Source organism: Kogia breviceps, chromosome 15 (genome assembly GCF_026419965.1).
Source record: "Kogia breviceps isolate mKogBre1 chromosome 15, mKogBre1 haplotype 1, whole genome shotgun sequence".
NCBI lineage: Eukaryota > Metazoa > Chordata > Mammalia > Artiodactyla > Physeteridae > Kogia > Kogia breviceps.
The window spans coordinates 54,423,835-54,443,537 of record NC_081324.1 but is presented as its reverse complement, the minus strand read 5'-3'; the positions used below and the strand labels follow the sequence as shown (position 1 = coordinate 54,443,537).

At 35.6% G+C, this 19,703-nt stretch overlaps 1 long non-coding RNA gene across 2 annotated transcripts; it reads left to right on the top strand.

The window, feature by feature from the left end:
* The first annotated feature begins 1,255 nt into the window (after positions 1-1,255).
* LOC136792671 (uncharacterized) lies at positions 1,256-14,274 on the top strand. Of its 2 annotated transcripts, none has more exons than XR_010836805.1 (3): positions 1,256-1,454; positions 1,831-2,133; positions 14,081-14,274. It is a non-coding gene; the product is annotated as an uncharacterized lncRNA (long non-coding RNA). The 2 variants fall into 2 exon arrangements; XR_010836806.1 differs by lacking the exon at positions 14,081-14,274 and adding an exon at positions 6,693-6,758.
* Positions 14,275-19,703: the final 5,429 nt, after the last annotated feature.

Here is a 19,703-nt window from a genome sequence, read left to right as displayed (position 1 = left end):
TTCATTCATGACTCTCATGAACTCACAATCTATTGCTGAAATCAATAGCCTAGTATCAAACAGCCTAGTATAAAGTTTAAGTCTTTCACATTTCTTGGCTGTTCTTTTTTATGTTGCTAACACTCATTTTCTTCATAGTTTATATCACTGTTTCATTTTACCATGCTTTTTCAGCTTTATTGTGGTATAATTGATAAATAAATTATGAGGTATTGTAAGTGTACAACAGGTGATCCTTTGAACACTATGGACACAGTTTTAATTTTTTTCTTAAATATCAATGAGATCTACTCATGACCCTGTATGTGCTGCAATTTCATTTACCCCTCATACATATATACATATATGTACACACTTATACATGTCTTCGAACATAAAAAAATCACTGTATCTCAAGATAGCATATATCATTAGAGTTATGCAAATATTTTATCTAACTTCTATCTGGCATTTAACATTAACTTGTATCTGGCATGAATTTTCGACGTTCAGTTCCACTGTGTGGCTTATAAGCTGTATCAACACCCACAGTGAAGGAAGTCGTGTGTGTAGGGGGTTGTGCAGTTGGTTGTTTTAAGAAATCAGCCGTACATAGAATAAGGTGAATAAATACATTCATGGAATGTCTTTCTCTTTGAAAATGAATGCTCTTCCAGGTGAGAAAGCATCCGAGAGTCCCTTCCACCAGCTTCAGAAGCGCTAGCAGTGTCGTCAAGGGGCCACACAGTGCAGGGAAGCACCCACCCTGGACTTGCATCAGTCCTGGCTGTGCTGCACTTCTCTGGAGCCTCAGTTTCTTCTCTCATTAAACGTGGACAGTAGGTATAACTTGCAAGGTTTTTGTACTGATTACGATGTTGAGCTGAATAAGAGTCTGGGAAGGTCTCCCTAGAAGTTTGAAAAGTGCTGAGCAGTCAGGATCTCCTAAAACTCATGAGATGTGCTTGTAACTGGGTGTGGGTTGTGCTGCCCTGGTCCTCAGGGTGCTGGGAGCCTGGAGAGAGTTTGACATGTGAACTGTGAACTAGAACCTGGACTCTCCATCCGCCACACAGATGGGGCTTCCGGGCAGTCCTTTCCCTCTCAGGGTGTGCCCGCCCTTCCCCTCTGCACCCTGTACTTCCGTGTTTGGATCATTTCCCCCCTGAGCTTTATTTCAGTCCCCAGGTTTGCTCAAATTTAGCTCATTCACTAATACAGCTATTTTCTAATTCGTAGTTTTCATATCCATCAACCCATACTTAAAAACAGGATAATCACAGCCCTCGTCAAACAGAAGAGGAATCATTGCAAATTGATAGAAAGAAAGCACATTGGTAGAAAAGGAGGGCTTGGCCGGGCTGAGAATTTTCTCTTTGGTGCTGACCTCTTGAATCGCTGCTGAAATCGCTTGCTGTAGGACGGTCCCTCCGATTCCCACACTCTGATGGCCTCAGGTCCCTGACGGCCACAAGGTAACCAGGGACACTGACCTAAGGCTGGGCTGAGTTTGACGTGGGCGGAGGGCAGGAAAGGATTCCTCCACATGCTTGCTCGCTATTCGCTACTCGACGGTAGAGAACGCATTCTCTCCCCGCTTCCCTCCTTCACTCTCTTCATTCCTTTCTCTGAAATTCTCATTTAAAAAAACCATAATCGAAGTGATATTAAGTCATTTCCTATCCCAAGAAACGAAAACATACACATAATGAGAAGGAAGCTAGTTAGAAGGTTGTACAAGCTGTGGCTTTACAGACAAAAATTTTAAACGCTGTTTTGCCCCTGCATAGAAAAATTAACCACATGGATGTGAAGACATGCTTTTCCCTCTCTCTCCCCAATCTTCTGCAGCCCCCCTCCTCACCCAGACCTTTAGAAAGAAAACATAATGGCAAGAGGTAGATAAGGAGGCTGTCAGCCTGGAATACAAGAATTTCTGGGGCTGCTGAAAGTGGGGCTCTGACATCACCGAATTCTCAAGAAAAACACCGCTGATGAGATTTTCCTCTAAGAAGGTGAGGGGGAGGAACCCAGCATATTCCAGCGGCCGGATGTCCTTATGTGCCCCTGTGTGCTCATAAGTGGACAGGATATGAAAGACAGAAAGGAGAAACCATGTGTTACCGGCATCACGATGGATAACATTTTCAGTCAGTAAGTACTATCATTTGAGAAATGCGATTTTCAAAACAAGACTATTAAAATTGAAGAAAATATTCTAAGTTGGGGTTTGTAAGTAAGTACTAAAGGCTAATTGGCAGTAGCATTTAAACTACATTTTTGTGGTGTACTTTTCATCTACACAAGAACCAGTGAAACTAATTGATGTCAGAAATTGAATCCACATTCATGTTTTAAAAGTCAAACACAATCATGCATATCTGAAATTAACTAAACAAAATTTGAGGTAGGATGAAGTGAATTTTTTTATAAAGGAAAAACACTTTTACTCAAAAATCCTAAAAATACTATATATATATATATATATATATATATATATATAGAGAGAGAGAGAGAGAGAGAGAGAGAGAGAGAGAGAGAGAGAGAGAGAGAGCACCAACCCAAAACAAACCTTAAGATATTGAACCATTTTCATATTGATGTAGAGGCATATGTGTATTTATTTGTTTATGTGACTTTTTAAAATCTGGATGAATGAAATCGTTAAACCTGTAGAGTTTATAACAATGCAATGCATTTGCAGTACCTGTTGCCATGGATACAATCATTGTCCCTGATGGGAACTGTAAAAATGGCCCAATCATGCTGAGAGACTATACACTGTTACCGACCACTACCTACCTATACAGTGTTTGTAATTTATACTGTTTCACATACATGATTTGGCTTTATGTAAAAATACTTTAAATTAAATAGCTAGGGGTTTCTATCACTCTGGCTTTTGTAATGTAGAATTTAAAAAATCTACCAAAAGCAGCCTTCTAAGCGTGTAATATTTGCTGAACTAGTCTTCATTTTGTTTGAATTTTGCTCATAGAATGGTGGTTTCAATGTATTTGTTTTATAAATGGCATTTCTTCTCAAGGAGATGACATCCTCTTAATGTTTGAAATGCTAAGTGTGTGATTTAGCCCAGTTATTACTGTGAATCAATATAGTTTTACCTGCAGAGTCTTAGACAAGTTACTTAGTCTCTGAGCCTACTTTACACAATACGTAAGGCAGGGATAATAACATTCCCAACTCATACATGTTTTGTGAGCATTAAATGAGATAATCCATGTGAGTGCTGAACACAGTCCCTGGCCCAGGGCAAAATTCAATAACTGCTAGCTATTAGTATGAAACGAACTGTTGGTAATCAACTCTGTAACACTTTCAGGCAAGCCAAGGAAATTCATCAGTGACTGCATATGAAATAGTAAGTCAGCCCTTGAAATAGAGATGTCTATGTTTATGGCCTTAAATATTAGTCATCTGACTTCAATATTTCTCCTGTCACTAATTAGTTAATTTTGGCTAATTAGCCATTCATTCTCAACAAAATATTTGGGGAAATTTTAGTAGTAGCACAATCTAAGTACACAGACTCCACTTTCTTTTCCTGTGGTGTCTGTGACCAAGACTAAAGTCATGATACCTGAAGGTTAGGGGCCCCTTCAGTCTTAGCATGAATTTAGTTAGTGCTATAAAAAACACAGAGTGAAAGGCAAAGAGCAGAAATGGACCTGGGTCTGTATCATGGCTCTGCTTCTCTCTCTCTCTGTGACCTTGGCCTGGAGAGTCACCCTTCCTAAAGTTCAGTTCACTTATCCATACAACGAAAATCATACCTCCCTTGCTTGTTGTGAAAATAAAGCTCCTAGCAAGTAGCAGATACTTTATTAACTCCATTTATTATTTTTAACACTTGAGAAAGCTGGGCTTAGTGTGCTCCTTATTCTTCTCTATGTAACACTCACTCTTCACACTCATATTTATAACTCAGATTGAATACTCGCTAACTGTGATCCAATTACATAAGAAGACCTGTAGACCTGATCTCAACCTTTCTGTGGCTGATGAGTGGCCACATCAGTTCTGATTCACTTCCCATTTTTTTTCCTAACGAGTCATTCCTTTTTCCCCAAGTACTGTATATATCTGCACCTCCTCTCATAATACGTCTCTAATAGGTACTAGGGACCATGTCTTCCCCAGGAGAAGGGAAAAACAGAGATGTATCAACATAAGAATTGAATTTGGTAGGTAGTGGGTTAGCAACTATTGATATGTCTACCCTTGAACAATACCATCTTATATACTCCCTCCATCTCTCTGGGCCATTGAGAACCATTGCTCTTACACAGAAGGAACCTTCACAGATAGATATGTGCTATTGGGAAGTTGGGTGGGAGGAAAGTACTTGATTGAATAGGCTCCTACAGCAGTGTGGAACCAAGACTTGAAGATCTCTTATGTCCAGGATGCTGTGCATTTCACAATAAGGCAAATGGTGTCTGGGAGAGGAAGTAATACAGAGGAGGGTTGCTCTTGGGATAGAGAGAAGTGGGAGATGGTGGAGACCTCAGAGACAGAATTCTCGTAAAGGAACCAGAGTACTAACTAGAGAACAGAATAATTTGGTGGAAAATTTGTGAATTATTAAACAAGGCTGAAACCATGAACGAAGAAGAAAGTATGTGACCATGTACAGTGTAGAATGTGTACTTAATTTAATAATTAGAGATGAGAAATGGACAGAAGATTATTGTATAAACAGGCGATAGTAAACTAAGTAGGTAGCCAATCCTTAGTGGAAAAGTATATGCCATGTTTTTACATTCATCCACTCATTCATGTATCATTATTATTATTATTATTTATTATTTAATTCCAGAGGCTATGAAGGAATAAGACATTCCTTACTCTGCATAAGCTATATGGTTGAGAAGAAATACAAAATTAACCTGTAGTCTGTGCTATGTTTTAGAAGTTGGAAACAGAAAATAGCTTCACAAAGAAGACATTTTAGTTTGGCTTAGACTTTCATGTTGGTTTATTTTATTTTTTTCAAGTGAGGATGGTGAGAAATGTTTTTGATGCCAAGAGAACAATATGATTAAAGTCACAAAGGTATGAAAGTATATGACATGCTCAGGAAACCACAAAATTCCAGCATGGCTGTGGAACAGAATTTATTGGAAAAGATAATGAGAGCTCGGTCTGGACATACAGGTTGGAACCAAATGGTGAAGGACATTATAGGACGTCCAAGAGATTCAGATGTTACCTTATGTAATAAGGGAGGCCTTTGAAGTTTCATTTGCTTGTTTTATGTTCATTTCGTTTTAACCCAAATCAAAATTGTTTTTTTCTAATGATTATGAGAGCAACTTACATGCATTATATCCCAGAAAGATAGCCACTGCTGATACAGTTTATACCCTCCCAGTATTTATATTAATTTATATAGAAAAATAGATAATGGTAGGTTCCAAGTTCCCCTCACTGAGAAGTGCAGCCTTGGTAGAACCACGTGGTCCCATTGCTTCCTATTTGTAATTGAGTAGATGGGGGTAAACACACACACACAAAGTCATATAACATATAAGGGATATATATAAAGTACACTTGTAGTTTTGAGGGAGGGAAATACTGCTTTGGGCTGGAGGAATCAGGGTAAGCTTTGTGGGGAGGGTAGCATGAAATATGGACTGATTCATAAAATTATTTATGCTGGGCTCATGCCAATATCTTTACTGTTGTTCCAGTTTCAGTACATGTGCTGAGGAAGTGAAGCCTTAATATCCAATGAATGGTCATGTCTGTCCTCTGCAGCGGATGTTCTAAAATTTAAGTAAGAAATAGGTCTCAAATCGTACCTACTTATCACTTACTCTTTAGAATTCACACTTATATGCCAACCAGTACAATCTCTCACCATTTATGAATGAGGAGTTAATGAGTTACTCAGGGTTACACAAGTAGTCAGAGATAGGACTAGGCTTGTATTATAGAATTCATGCCATCCTATCCATTTAGAGCCTCTTAAAAAAGTATTGCAAGACCCACTGAAATAGAAAGGGTAGTAAGTACAATGTAACTATTGTTAAAGCAAAATTTTTCCAAAGATTGAAAAACATAATTTTCATACAAATATAACATGAGCGTATGTCCAAGATTGTATTGAATTCATTACATTAATGAGCCTTTAAGATGGTTAAACCAGTCTAAAGAGCATTTGAGAAGCTTTTTAAGGGCAGATTAGGAAGGGAATGTTAAGACAGCTGAGTTTGATAGAACACAGGTTACAATAAACTATAATTTGGCGGTTTATCTGTCATACCAAAATGAAAATATTTGCCTTGCCACCAGACACAAATCTTCAAATTAACCTCTGCACCAGTGAAGTTGTAAAATAGTCCAGATAGTATAAAGTTAATTGAAGGTACAAGCCCCTCACTGAGAGAACACCTAGTAAACTTTCCCTATTTTCAAGTTCCAGATAATTTTTCTTACAGTGATTTATAAAGCTTCATAACTTTGACCTCAGATATCCTTTCTGAAAATTATATTAATATGTTCATTTATCTCTAGTACAAAACCTTTCAAATATAAATAGTCATCCTTCTGGAAACAAATACTATTGAAAGGCTACAGACTCGTGTTTTATTTTCTTGGATCTTAATGCTGCTATAAGAATCACAGCTCTAGCAAAATGTGTTTGAGAACTTGTTGGAATAAATTCCGTATTCTGCATTTATATTTAGTCAGAAGGCTGAAGACAGATCTCTAACAAACAACATAAGGAATAAGTTAGAACTAGTTGAGCTTCCTATCGACAAGAATTATTTGACTGTTTCTCAATGGACCAAAGAAGTGAGTGAGTATGAGTTCCTTGCAATGGAATATACACTTTTGAAACCTTCACCTCATTCATTCACCAGTATTTCTCTATCAAACATTTTTTTTAATTCCTAAGAGCTACTTGCTGTGGAAGATATTAACATTTATAAGAGATTTATCATTCCTTGATGAGAATGTCTTAAAATGGTTGCAAATGGTATTACTGTGCATTTGACACCTTCAGTTACCTACTTGGTGGCATTTCCATATTTTCGTTCCCTCAGCTTTCCTCAGAAGAAGATGAAACTATAGTCTCCTCAGATGTGGAACCACGTCAAAAGGGATAAGGAAATAGCTGGAGATGAGTTTTTTTGAACAGTAGTGTTGTTCCTGTGTAACTGATGTTCTAAAATTTAAGTAAGATATTAGTCTTAAATTCTACCTATAGGAAGCTACTTAGGACTTACACTTCAGAACATACTCTTACATAGCAATGAGTAGAATCTCACCATCTATGGATGGGAAGTTATGACTTACTTAGGGTCACATAAGAGATCACAGAATAAACTATAAAAGGATACCGTTCAAGCAAAAGACTATAAATGACTATAGTGTAAGCTCCGTGAGGGCATGGATTTTTGTCTTTTTTGTCCCCCGTCATATCCCTAACACCTAAACAAGAGTTATTTTACTGCTTCTCAAATGCACAGCACATAGTTAACACTCCAAAAATATTTTCAAAAATACATTACGTCACATCAAGACTAAGATTCATCCAACATGTGAAAATCAAAGTTAATATATACTAGGTCAATATGCAAAATATAGAATGATAAATGTCCATTCAGCCCCTGAAATCAAGCAATAGGCATCTAATTTCAGAATAGTATATGCATATTATGACATTTTATTTGAATGTAGTTAAATTAATATATTTACTACCATTTTAATGATTAGTGGCTCCATTGTAAATCATAGTAAATATATTTTGCTTGGGTTATTTCACAGTGATACTGAATGAATTGTTAGATTGCCAATCAATGCAGTTGACTGCAATTTCTTCATGACGCAGGATGCTCCAACAGAATATTTTCTTTTTTAATTGGCCAGAATGAAATATGTTAAAAAAAAAAATCACCTTGGAATCCCCCTGAGTGATGAACACGAGTTTTTCCAGAGACATTGAGTTTGCTTTCTTTCAGAGAGTCCTTTGGAAGCCCCACCTTCCAAGTAAGGGGGAAGTAATCAGAACCTTTATAGGTGATGCTTTAAGAGAGAAATGTTCTTGACCCCTAGTGGTGGATGTCTTGACAGGGAATCACATCCGAAACCAGCCCTGACTGGTAAGCTGCTAGAGGGCCACCCTGCAAGGTGGCAGCACATAAGGACTAGAGTTCAAGCATGGAGCCCTGTGGCCAAAATTAGCACCCAGAGAATGTAGGTTTGCTTTTACAGAGACATATTGTCATTAGTGCCAAGATTTGGATCGAAGAATGCCAGCCTTAGGAAAGGACAGTATGGGAAGGTGGGTGAACCAGTTCTTAGCAAATGCAGCTGGGTACCTACCTGTGTTCTCTTAGCTCAGACATGGAAGCTGAACGCATGTTGAGAGAACACCTTAGTCTCAGACTTCTTAAAAACTCAGGACCATGGAATCATCAAAAGAGAAAGTTAGAGACATTTTGGTTAATGAGGTAGGTGAAGTCTTGAGTCAATAATTGGAACTATTTTTCAAAAATTTAAGCATTTGCATCTTGTGTTTGTAGATTAGTGCATCCAGATTACACTTAGCCATAGTAGATATAGATTACAAAATACAAGACGCTATCAAGAGCAAATGTTAGACTAATACTTGAAAATGCAAGACAATAAATAACCAAGTTTATAATTTTCTAAATTGAAAGCATTTAGGTCAACTGAAATTCCATTTGATCACAAAGACTTTCATTGAACTCACATACGTGTTAAAATATTTTCTCTTTACATATTTTTTATTAGCAAATATTCTACCTGCTACTGTTCTCCACAGTACTGAAAAAGGGGTAGTCGTTCTACAGACTTACATGATAGTCAAATGACAATGGACAAGACAAAGGAGAAGGAATTTTAATTAAAACTGCTTTTTTGTATTTCCTCCCCATTTAGGTCACCACAGAGCAGTGAGTAAAAAGAGTGGATATATGTATAGGTATAACTGATTCACTTTGCTGAAACTAACACAACATTGTAAAGCAACTATACTCCAATAAAAAAAATGAATAAAAAATTTAAAAACTGCTTAACTTCAGAAGATTTTGATCTATGCTAATTTGAATGAGGAATTCATGACTATTTAGTACCAACCCGCCAACAGGTATCTGACTTTGATTTGGTAGGTGAAAAGGCTAGAACTATAGAAGGCATGAATTACTGAGGGTAACACAAGAACCCACAGTAAGTTAGCTTTCTTTAATATATCGATTTTCATGAGCTTGTTGGTCTAAATAATCCTTATTTCTAAGATTGATGTGAGTCATTCATCCCTGCTTAATTTTGCTCTAGTTTCCCATTTTATTTTGAACAGAACTTCTGTACCTTTTTTCTTTTTGACATATCCTTCAAATATCGCCGAACTCCAGAAATCCCAGCTGAGTACTGGCAGCTTTTTTCTGCTAAGAATGTTGGAGACTTGGACTCATCAGGCTGCTAGCAGTCAGGCACTCTTCCTTTCCCAGCTATTGTATTGTGCTCTCCGTGAGGTCTGTGACTCTGTCTCAGTGCTTCAGTTTATCATTAACACTTAGCCGGACAAAGAACAACACTTAACAATGACGTGTTGAGAAAATAGATTTATATTATACAAGAACTTTTGTATCTTTGCAAAGTCTTTCTCACTCTAAAAATTATCTTAATTATTTTTACTTGGAAAAGAGCAAAAAAATAAAATCCATGATTCATTCCTTCATTCATTCTCTCTCTCTCTGTCTCTTTGGTTTCCTTTGTAACTAATTTCCATTTTGATATTATTTCTTTTCTTTTATGCTTAGTTTGGGTTTAACTATTCTCTTCTTTTTCTAATTTACTAAGGTAGAAGCTGAGATCTATGATTTAAGACCTTCCTTCTTCTCTAATATAGATGATTAAAATTATAAATTTCTTTCTAAATTCTGACTTTAGTGGCATTCCACAAATTTTGATAAAAGAATGTTCATTTTCATTCAAGTCAAAATGAAATAACCCATGGGTCAAAGAAGAAATCAATAGAAATAAAATATTTTACATATTTCCTATATAGTTGGAGATTTTCCAGGGACATCTTTCTTATTTATTTTTAATTTAATTTCATTTTGGTCGGAGAACATATTATATATGACTTGAATCCTTTTAACTTTAATTAGACCTGTTTTCTGGCCTATATTGTGGCATATCTTGGTAAATATTCTATTATTTGTTCATTTTTTTCTTCAAACTTTTTTGTTCCCTCATCTCTCTCTTTTTCCTTGCAAAATCCAATTACATTCACATTAGGCCACTCCACATTTTCCCACAGTTCACTGATGTAATTTTGTTTCACTCTTTTGTTTTTTTTTGTCCTCTGTATTCATTTTGGATAGTTTCTAGAGTGATGTATTCAAGTTTACTAATCTTTTCTTCTATGTGTCTAATTTTCTGCTAATTCCTTTCAATGTACTTTTCATTTCATTGTAGTTTAAATGTCTAGACATTTTATTTGAGTCTTTGTTATATTTTACATGTCTATATTCAACTTTTTAAACATCTTGAACAGGTAAAATACTTTTTTAAATGTTTGTTAATTCTAATATTGGTGTCAGTACTGGGTCAGTTTTGACTGGTTGATTTTCCTCCTCATTATGGGTCTTTAGATGCCTGGCATCTTTGATTGGATGCCAGACACTGCAAATTTTACCTTTTTGGTTACTAGATATTTTTGAACTTCTCTAAATATTCTTAAGCTTATCAGATTAAACTTTTTCTAAGTGTAATTACTTAGAAAACAATTCCTGTCTTGCTTTTAAGGTTTGTTAGTGTGGCTCAGAGCAGCATTTAGTTTAGGGCTAATTTTTCCCTCCGGTTAAGGCAAGATCTTCCTGAATTATCTACTCAATACCTTGTGAATTATGAGGTTTTCCATTCTGTCTGGTGGGACTTGGTACTTTTTGAGGCACTGTATGGGTGCTGGGTACTTCCACCTCTAATCGCCTTAGGTGGTTTTTTCCTTAGCCTTAGTTTGTTTCTACACATGCATAGGCCCATCAGTACTCTGCTGAATATCAACGAGTACCTTCTGAAGAGCTCCAGAGTCACCTCTTTGTACAGGTCTTTCCTCTTCATTACTGTGGGTTGTAAACCATAGATGCCTTGGCCCCCTGTACTGTCGGGTTCACCTCCTTTAATCAGGGAGTCCACTGGGTTCTGCCTGGGTTCTTCCTCACTCTGTCATGGTCTACAGACTCCAGGCATTAAGCAGTAGCAATCATGCGGCTCACTTCCTTTGTTTCCCATCTTTCAGGGTTCACTGCCCTTTGTTGCCTAATGTTCAGTATCTTGAAAACCATTGGTTTGTATGTTTCTCTCCATCCCTCTATCTCTATCTCTTTCTCAGTCTCTCCCTACCTCTCTCTCTGGTTTGTTTTTAATAGGAGGAAAAATTCAGACTCTGTTATTCCATCTTGGCCACAGTAGAAATTTCTTTCTAAGCAAGCAGGACTTTTAAATAATATAAGGAAAGAAGATGGATTAAACAAGGAAAATGAGATCTTATGTAGCATGTTATTGTAAACAATAAATTTAGTCAGGCAATGGCCTCTTAAAGAGTCAGGAGGTTTACTGCTAATGTACTAGACAGAGTACTGCTGCTTCTGTAGACCATGAGAAAGTGGTGTAAATAGAGTTACTTAACATCAGTGGATGGATTATTTTATCAGCAAAGTGAAGGAATTAGGCCAATTGACCACTGAGTACTTTTTAATGTTTGCATCAATAAACGGTGTTCCTTATTGTGAGTCCATTTTGCCCAATTTCTTAGTATCACATAATTTCACAAAATATTTATTTTAAAATGTTAGAGGATATAAGAACTATTTCTTCACTGAACTTTACCATCATGTACTAAACAAAACTGGTATTAACTAATGATTGCTTAGTAATCTACCTTTTGTGTCTATGTGTTGAACACACACAATACTTAAAATTGAAATCAGATCATTTCAAATATAGAATTCTACAAACATGAACTATCTTGAGGCTGGCAGAAAAATAAATGCAAAAACCTCTCTTGGAGCCCAACTGACCTTTGCTGTTACTGATTTAACAAAATATTTCAGTGAAATTCAAGACTGACCTTTCTGTACCACATCTTATGACCGTTTTTCTGCTTAAGGAGTCAATCAGCTCAAGTTTCATTGTGCTGGGAACCTTGGAGAGGAAGAAAAGAAGAAAAGTTTTGTAGAGCAAATATTGAGGGACAGCACAGAATAAGAAAAAAAAAGTGTCAGAATCAGGCAAATGGCTATCTCAAAACAGATATTCTTATTAGAACCTTTTAAACATTCACCCCACCCAAACCTTTCTAACCTTTTTTCTCATCTAAAAGTGTGAGCATAGTGCTGGGGAGGTTACTTTGATATGCTTTTGAAGTCAGAAGAGAATGAAATGATCAAACTTGACAAAAAGGAAGTTGCAGAAAAGTTAATATTAAATAGCAGTGCAGGAAAGTTTTCAGTTAAAAAGTGAACATAAATAACAGTTTTTGGAAATGGAGAAATTGAATCATTTAAAACCATTCCTATGTAGCTCTCATTTCATTCTATTCTAATGATTCATGAGTAATAAACAAACAGAATAATTCATTATTCACCATAAGTAATGAATACTTTTTTTCTCCTTTTGGTCCTTGAGCACAACAGAACAGTGACCACATCGAATCCATCATGTGAACTGGTATGAGGATTAGTTAGTTACCTAATAATTCTCACAAATCATCAGACTTCCTGGGAGCACAGAAGTCCCATTGTTTTCCTACTTAGCCTTTCTTTGCTTCAAAACATTCACCAGCAAATACTCTGTCTTTTTTGTTTCAAATTATGTTTATTTATGTTGATGTTTGCACATTTTTATCACTCCATATTTCCTGATTTTAAATATTAAATGCTTGGATACATGATGAAACGGAAAAATGGTTTACTCTATGCAATCAGTTTAGACCACAAACATAATTTCACCTGAAAATTCCACAAACATCCATATAACTACTTACTTTTTTTTTTTTTTTTTGAGAATACAGAAATTTTCTTCTAATTGTAACCTCTTACTATCATTGCTTAGCCAGGATGGGAATTTGGAAGCTTACATGTATATGCTGTCCTGGCTTTTTTGGTGTTCTCTGTGTTAAAGTGAATAATCAATTAGTTAAATCTTTAATACACAAACGTGTCAGACCTCGCCCTAGGTGCTGGAATATGCAAAAAGAGCAATATACATTTCTTATCCATTAGGAAATGTTAGTCTGGTATTCAGTAATAATGATTAACATGAGTCTTAATTATTGAGTTACTTTTGCCTAATCATAACAAGATGGAGAGATTGGGAGGAGAGGGGCAGAGCCTCAGAAGGAAAGGACCTTTAATAACACACTAAAGAGTTAGGATTCTTGCCAGGTAGTAGAGAAGGGTCAGGGATAGAAGGAAATCAATTAGAATGAAGTCTAAAAATATTAATCCAGGGCTTCCCTGGTGGCGCAGTGGTTGAGAGCCCGCCTGCCGATGCAGGGGAAATGGGTTCATGCCCTGGTCCCGGAAGATCCCACATGCCGTGGAGAGGCTACGCCTGTGAGCCGTGGCCACTGGGCCTGCGAGTCCGGAGCCTGTGCTCCGCAACGGGAGAGGCCACGACAGTGAGAGGCCCACGTACCGCAAAAAAAAAAAAAAAAAAGGAGTAAAGAAAGAAGACAGTCATGATATCCAAAAAAAACCACTAGATGAACCAGAGAAGGTAATTAGTTCCTACAGCAGTGGGACAGGTGGGCAGTAGAAATAGGAGCATCCAATTTCAGCTGTAGCAGTGGAGGGCGACGCCTCTGGGGGGAAAGTATTCGGTAAGGAAAAGGAGGCGCTAGAATACACAAAACTATTGAAAACATGACGGAGTGTTGAACACATTATTAGTTGGAGGGTCAATAAATATATGACTGTTTTCCAACCTGACATTGTATGACACTGAATCTGTACAAAAGGTTGTAATATTTGTATACAAAGCTTGGCTCTGTGGTAAATTCATCATAAAAATGTAAACACTTTATTGTTTTTATTTTTAGAAACAACTTATAGTTAAATCACAAAATGCAGTGTTATCAACCATGACAAATCAAAGTAAAGGTACAGATAATGAGTTGGAAGAGCAAGAGATGGTGGAAGACAGGGAAGGAAGATTAGCAAATGGAAGATGCTCGCTCTCCAGAGGCGATGGAAAAATATATTGAGGTTTAATAAATTTTTTAAAAAACTGCAAGTTTCACTGGTGTTGAAAATAATAATTGTGATGGAATTTTACTAAAGATGGGGTTCAAAGAGCAAAGGTATAATGGTGTAAGTGATCTAGATCTTTATCTATCTCAGAAGCAAATCAGTAAATAATTTCTAAGTCTCACCCATATATACAAGTGCAAGCATAATATGGAAGATACGAAAATACCTACTGGAAAAATTAAAAACTAATGCTGAAAATCATTGTCTTTGGGACTTGGGACTAAGAGAGGAGAGGAGTAAGGCAGAGGACTATTTCTTATTATAAAATCTGCTGGTTTTTAATCAAGTGCATCTATTACTTTAATTTTAAAAGCTGTAAAATGTATATGTTAGTTGACAACAGCCCCAAAGGGGTCAGTTTTTGAAATTGTGTTAAATCTAATTTATTTAGTTGTTCCTTTACTATTCTACCGTTTATTCAACAGTTGCTACGTAGTAAGTATTTTAGGGGCTGAGAATATAGCAAAAATAAGACAGGTAAGGTTCCTGCTCCTGCAGGCTTTATGTTCTAGATACTATAAGCAAGAAGGTGGGGCGGGGGTGGGGGAGACAGGGAGAGGGAGAGACAGAGAGAGAGAGAGAGAGAGAGAGAGAGAGAGAAGGAAAAAGAAAATTTCAAATAATACATGCTATCAAGGAAACTAATTAAGATTAGCATGGTGAGGGTTTATTTTGGATTTGGTGATCAGAGAAGAACTCACTAAGGTAAGGATATGACTTCGGTGTTGAGATCTGAGAAGAACCCAGTGAAATGAAGACCAAGTAGCAGAACCCTATAAGAGTATGTGTATCTTCTTTTAACAAGAGATGAATATATACTCTTATCATGTGATATGTTTTTGTTATATAATCACTAAAAGAAGTGTGTTGTTTACCCCATAGTAATTCCAAATATACATAAATATATCTCTTTACATTTAGGTAGGTGATGATGTTCTTAACTGATAAAAGAAATCAATTAATGAAGTGATTGAATATGACATTGAAGAAAACCTACCTTTACAAAAAAAACCCAAAAAACCCACACACATCATGATGCAGCCTCATGGTCATACATAAAATGGGGAAAATAATTCTATTAATGGTTATTGATGTGTGAATGAGATGTAACATATTTAAATATGAGTCTTATGAAAATTTGCCCATGCTGTAAATATCCTTCCAGTGCTTTGAATTCCAGAATTGTTCTCTTAAAGTAAAAAGATATCTGCTTTACTATGACTGTCAGCCTGCCAAGAAATTGCAAGATGGTTTGGCAAGTTAACTAAATTAAAAGCAGATGTCAATATTTTATTTTGATCACTTAAAAAATGATCAAAAGCAAATTTTGTCTGAGTGTAGAATGAATGTAAAACATTTTAGATTGTTCTTTTCCTTTTTTCATATGATTATATTATTTTGGATTTGTATGATTTATTTGTTAGTTTTAACACTCAGATGTGGATTGTTGTGTTTATCAGCTCCTCAGTTTGTAGTACACTGTCATTAGTCTGTGTATCTCCTCTAGTTCTTATTTTGTGCATGTGTGCATGTATATTTGCTTATGAGTATGTGTATATGCACAAATATGTGAATGCATGGAAGTGTGCACAAATGTATTCCCTTTTATCCCCTTCACCAAGTCCATTCTTTTGCCTTCTATAGGCAACCACTGTAATATATTTGATATGTATTATTATTATGTATTATTGTGAAATTTGCATTGAACTTTTAAATGACTCTAATTCATGTGAATGTAATTGTGCTGTAGAGTTCATTGTTTTTCTTACTTAACTCAGGAATGTATCTGAAGATTTATATATATTGTATGTTTAGTACATTGCCTATAAAACCTACCCAGTTCTCCACAATAGCATCCACTAAGATGTACTTTTCTCCATTCACTAGTGATGGTAATGAGATTGCCTCCAACCCCTCACTGTGACAAACAACCCTTATCCCTTTCAACTGGTGTGAGAATATCTTGAGGATGTAAATTCAGGAGTGGAAAGCTACATCATAGAGTCTATGCATATTTAATATTCCTTTGGACTGTCAATGTTTGGCATTATAAAATGTCTTTTTCCCCAATCAGATGGTTGCAAACTAATAGCTCATTATTGTTTCAATTTACATTTCTCTAATTACTGTGTTTAAATATCATGTCTGTTCACCTTTGGGGGTTCAACATTTATGAATTGCCTATTGATATCATTTGCTTCTTTTGGGGGGGTTCTTGTCTTTACTTCTTGATTTCTATGTATTTCTTCTATATCCTAAATATTATTCCCTGTTTGTTTTATTGATGATAAATATCTTTTCTATCGTTTCTATTAAAATTTTGCCCATTGTATCACTTATTGAAAAGAAACTCCTAAATATTATGATTTTTAACCTTAGTCATTTTTGCCAAATGATTTGTCCTTTGGTGGTTTTTTTTGGCGGGAGGGAACTCCTGTGTTGAAAGATATTCCTCTATATGAGTCAATTAGGTCTTTAATCTGTCTGGATACACTTTTCTGTGCAGTGTAGTTAGGATGAAGTTTTATTTTTCTCCATGCAGGGAACCCACATTCCTAGCAACTTATACTCAAAATTATTTATTTCCCTACTGATTCAGATGCTATGCTTTTAATATATTAGATTCACATATACTTTTGTGGAATCTATTATGTTCCATTGGAATATGTGTCTGTTTTTCCCCAAGTATACAGTTTCATATTTACTGTGGCTTTGTTATTTGAGTTTTCTTCCATATAAATTTTAGCATGAGTTTCAAATATTGATGAAAAAATCAACATATTTTTATTTGGGGTTACATTTAATTTTCAGTTAATTTGGGGAATCCAATATTTTATTTATTAAATGGTTCCCATTCCAAAACATGTAATTTCTCTCAATGTATTCAGATATTTTTTAATCCATTAATAGAATTTAAATATTTTTTCACAGAAAGCTGAAGTGATTTTTGTTAAGTACATTCTTAGATATGCTACGGGTTTTGTTGCCATTATAAATGGTATATGTTTATTATCTAGATAGTTATTGTGATTATTGAAAAACTATTAATTTTTGTAAATTGATTTTATACCCTGTAAACTTACCTAATTTTTTGTGAGTTCTAATAATATTTATTATATCTATACAAGTAGAAATAATAATTTTTGGAGATAATTATAGTACTTATAAATACTGGTAGTTTTTCTTCTTTTTTTTTCTCATCCTTACATCTTTCATTTTTTCCCTTTCTTTCCTTATAGCATTGGATAGAAGCTCCAGCATTAGTGTTAGGGTAGACCTTCATCTTGCTCCAAAAGTTAAAGTGAATATTTCAAAAACTTCTTCATTAAAGATATGATTTGCTATAGATTTTTATTGTACAAGTAAAACTTGCTATAAGGTAATTTCTTTATATGTAGCTTAGACTTTATCAAATATTTTCTTTATTGAGGAAAATATGTGCAAATATTATCATTTTATATATTGGAAAAAAATGTGTCTGGTTTACCTAGGCTTTCATTATTAGCCTACTGTTACTTATAACACTTCTGTATTATTTATCATTTCACTGTTGTGAATTATTCCTATTTCATTCTGTATTTTGTTTACTTGGAAACTTTCTTTTCGTTTATGCTTACCCTTTGCCTAATAGAAAGTTTTAAAATTTCCAGGTGGAAATGTCTTTTATATTACTGTTTTAAAATAATTTATAGCTTTATTGCATTGTGATCTGAGGGACCACAATATTTGCAATATCAGTACACTATGGAAGTTACTGATGGTTTCTTTGTAATCTTACATAAAATCAATTTTTGAAAATATTCCCTTAGCACATGAGAAGATGTTAAATGCTCTATTACTATAGTATAAATTTTGATACATGTCTGTCTTTTTGATTACAGAAATGTTTTCCTCAACTTTCTTTTTTGTCCATTTGCTGTCTTGTATATTAGTGTTCTATTATCTCTTTGCCTTTCTTGTAGTTTTAGCGTCGTGGAGGTGGTTGATTGTTATTTTATGAATAGGCATTCATATATGTTGTATTTAATTTGAATTATGACTTTTAGCTTAAAAGCACCAGACGTGCACCTGCCCACCAGAAAGACAAGATCCAGCCTCATCCACCAGAACACAGGCACTAGTCCCCTCAACCAGGAAACCTACTCAACCCACTGAACCAACCTTAGCCACTGGGGACAGAAACCAAAAACAATGGGAACAAGGAACCTGCAGCCTGTGAAAGAAGACCCCAAACACAGTAAAATAAGCAAAATGAAAATACAGAAAAACACACAGCAGATGAAGGAGCAAGGTAAAAACACACCAGACCTAACAAATGAAGAGGAAATAGGCAGTCTACCTGAAAAAGAATTCAGAATAATGATAGTAAAGATGATCCAAAATCTTGGAAATAAAATGGAGAAAATACAAGAAATGTTTAATGAGGCCATAGAAGAATTAAAGAGCAAACAAACAATGATGAACAACACAATAAATGCAATTAAAAATTCTCTAGAAGGGCTCAATAGCAGAATAATTGAGGCAGAAGAACGAATAAGTGACCTGGAAGATAATATAGTGGAAATAACTACTGCAGAGCAGAATAAAGAAAAAAGAATGAAAAAAATTGAGGACAGTCTCAGAGACCTCTGGGACAACATTAAACACACCAACATTAGAAATATAGGGGTCCCAGAAGAAGAAGAGAAAAAGAAGGGACTGAGAAAATATTTGAAGAGATTATAGTTGAAAACTTCCCTAATACAAGAAAGGAAATAGTTAATCAAGTCCAGGAAGCACAGAGAGTCCCATACCGGATAAATCCAAGGAGAAACATGCCAAGACACATATTAATCAAACTGTCAAAAATTAAATACAAAGAAAACATATTAAAAGCAGCAAGGGAAAAACAACAAATAACACACAAGGGAATCCCCATAAGGTTAACAGCTGATCTTTCAGCAGAAACTCTGCAAGCTAGCAGGGACTGGCAGGGCATATTTAAAGTGATGAAGGAGAAAAACCTACAACCAAGACCACTCTATCCAGCAAGGATCTCATTCAGATTTGAGAGAGTAATTAAAACCTTTACAGAAAAGCAAAAGTAAGAGAATTCAGCACCACCAAACCAGCTTTACAACAAATGCTAAAGGAACTTCTCTAGGCAGGAAACACAAGAGAAGGAAGAGACCTACAATAACAAACCCAAAACAAGAAAACGGTAGAAGGAACATACATATCAATAACTACCTTAAATGTAAATGGATTAAATGCTCCAACCAAAAGACATAGACTGGCTGAATGGATACAAAAACAAGACTCGTTTATATGCTGTCTACAAGAGACGCACTTCAGACCTAGGGACACATACAGACTGAAAGTGTGGGGATGGAAAAAGATATTCCATGCAAAGGGAAATCAAAAGAAAGCTGG